This window comes from Pseudopipra pipra, chromosome 4, assembly GCF_036250125.1.
Source record: "Pseudopipra pipra isolate bDixPip1 chromosome 4, bDixPip1.hap1, whole genome shotgun sequence".
NCBI lineage: Eukaryota > Metazoa > Chordata > Aves > Passeriformes > Pipridae > Pseudopipra > Pseudopipra pipra.
Genome location: NC_087552.1, coordinates 1,055,139 through 1,057,955, shown reverse-complemented (window position 1 = coordinate 1,057,955; position 2,817 = coordinate 1,055,139). Strand labels below are relative to the sequence as shown.

Genomic DNA, 2,817 nt, shown 5'->3' with positions numbered 1-2,817 from the left:
GGCTGCCCGCGGCTCCTCAGCCGGGCGCTGCTCTGAACGGGTCCCCTGAGATGCCTCACCCTGGACACGCCCCAGCGCCAGCCCCAAAGGACCCAAAGAATCCAGCTGGCACTCGGCAGTGTCGGCACGGCGGGGCTGCAGAGCAGCGCGGGCAGCCATTCCCAGGGCCCACCTCCCAGAGCTCCCCCGCGCCCCCCACGTGTGTCCCGCCCGCCCCAAATCCCTGCCCTTCCAGCCGAGGTGCTCTGAAGGCAGGGCTGTGCATCCCTTTCCTCGGGGAAAAGAACTCCCCGGGGCCGCTCCCGAGGCTCCCAAGGGACAGCGGCTTCCCGGCCGGACAGACGTCCTCGCCCGTGCTCAGGGGCTGCCTCGCCCCGGGCCGGGAGCGCGTCCGGCCCCCGCCTTCTCCTGGGCCAACACATCCCCTGGAGCCCGGCCCGGGGCGGAAAACCGGCCCAATTCCAGGGAACTCGCTCAAGTCCCCCCAGGGACACCAGCGGGGCTGGGGGAGGAGGGTTATAAACAGCAAAGTCTGTGGAAAATGAACCTGTCCTTGTCCCGATCCCGCTGAGCAAACCTGGAACCGTGGCTGCTTCCTGGCAAACCTGGCGTTAGAGCGGCAGCTCTGCGGGGGAACAGCCGGGCTCCAGGAGGCACTGGGAGGCTGTTGCAGCAGGAATTCGGCATGGAATTGCGGGCTGTAGGTAGAATTCATCCAAACCTGCAAAGCTGAGACCGGCACCCAAACCTGGGCCCCCTGCAGAGAACAATCTTTGTGCTGCCGTGTCGGCCAAAGCCGCTGCCCAACAGTCCCCTCGTTTGACTTTCTAGGTGAATTGTGCACAAGCCAGTCCCCCATTCCCTATCCAGGCTGGGAGGGCTCGTGCCCTTGGCACAGATGGCTCTGGCTGGGCAGGAACTGAGAGCAGGACACGGGGCAGAGTGGATCAGCTGCCCAGGGAACCTCTAGGAGATGAAGCTACGGGATCCTCATTCCAATCAAGGGAACACATTCTGTCTCTGGCAGGAGCCGGGAGCCAAAGCAGATCCCGCCTGGCCAGGCTGGGGGGCAGCAGTTGGATCCACTCTGGGGGAAAGCCCCTGTGCCTGCCAGGAGCTCTGACTCTGTTTGTCCTGCCAGCTCCTGACCAGTGTCAGGGCCCCTGGGAGGGATTCAGAATCCAAAGAAACCCCAAATCCTACCGCAGGATTCAATCAAAGGAAGAAAGCCATTATTGTCATAAAAAGCTTAAAAAGCTGTTAAAAATTCTAGGACAGCAATACTGGGATTCCCAGGAAACTTAGTAGTGTCTTGGTTCCATTTCAATGTATCTTTAGTCCCTCAAAGAACAGCTTGGAGAACTTCCCCTGGGATTTGGAGGCTGAGCAGGGTTTGCTTTGGATTGCTTGGCACCTCTGGCCCCAGCTGGTGCAAACACAACTTGGGCCAATGTGGTTAAACACACTTTCCCACACAAACAGTTGCTGTATCCTGCAGAAATTACCCCAAGTTTGCAGATAAAACCTTCATCTCTGTCCCTCCTCAGTTATCCCAGGTTTTCCGGGCTGGGAGTTACAAGGAGGCTGTAAATTGAAAGGCAGAAAGAGAAGGTCTGTCAGTAAAAGGCACAAAGAAGGGGACAGGTTTCAAAAAACATTTCTGCAATCCAATGAATACCTCACTGAGTACCTCATTTATCCTTCAAAATATTCATTCTCTGCCCTGGACATTCCCTCAAGTTTTACCCCCAAAGGGTTCCCCTCCTGCCCACCCCTGACTGCCTCAGTGTCCATCAGGAGGTACATCCTCTCTGCTACAGGTGACCTCACACTGCACCCACTGCATTTTCCTGACCTCTCCACATCTCAGCAACTCACTTCTACCTCAAGATGTTCATTCTCCACCCAGCACACCACCTCCAGTTTACTCTCAACACTTTCCCCACCTCTCCACCACCCAGGAACTCATTTTCACCTCAGAAGATTCACTCTCTGCCCTGCAGAGTCCCACAAGTTTTACCCCCCACATTTTCCCTGCAGGTCCGCAAGGTTTACCCCAGTTTACCCCAGGAGGTGCATTCTCTCTCCTCCACATGACCTCTGATTTTACAAACACAAATTTTCCCTCCCTGCCCACCACTGACTGCCTCACTGGACCTCAAAAGCCTCATTTTCTCCCCTAGGTGACATCCACACTTACCCTCACAGTTTTCCCTGCTTGCAAACTACTTATTACCTCATTTTTACCTCCAAACATTCATCCTCTGCCACAGAGATGACCTCAAAGTTTCCCCCAAAACCTCCTCACCTGTCCACTACTGTTTGCCCCAGTTCACCCCAGGAGGTGCATTCTCTCTGCTGCACATTACCTCAGGTTTGACAGACAAAGATTTCCCTCCCTGCCCACTGCTGACTGCCTCACCTTACCCCAAAAGATTCATTCTCTCTGGGACAGATTGCCCCACATTTTACTCCCAACATCTGCCTTACCTGTCCACGTCTGACCAGCTCCTTTGTACCTACAGAGGGTCATTCTGCACCCCACACACACCTCAGGCTTATCTCAAACCTCTCCCCACCTGTCTGCCACCCAGTGCCTCATCTTTACCTCAACAGGTTCCTTCTCTTCCCAGCAGATTACCTGAACTTTAACACCCACAATTGTCTGTGTCTCTCACCACTCATCACCTCAGGTTACCTCAGTGTGTTCATTCCCTGCCCTGGAGAGAATGAACCTCCTTTTTAACCCCCAAACTTTCCCCTTCCAGCCCACTCCTGATTACCTCTTCTTGAACACAAAAGATTCATTCTCTCCCA

General features: G+C 55.2%; 1 long non-coding RNA gene across 1 annotated transcript; it reads left to right on the top strand.

The window, feature by feature from the left end:
• The first annotated feature begins 239 nt into the window (after window positions 1–239).
• On the top strand, window positions 240–1,304 carry LOC135412599 (uncharacterized). The gene is made up of 2 exons (XR_010429766.1): window positions 240–700; window positions 832–1,304. It is a non-coding gene; the product is annotated as an uncharacterized LOC135412599 (long non-coding RNA).
• The last annotated feature ends 1,513 nt before the right edge of the window (window positions 1,305–2,817 follow it).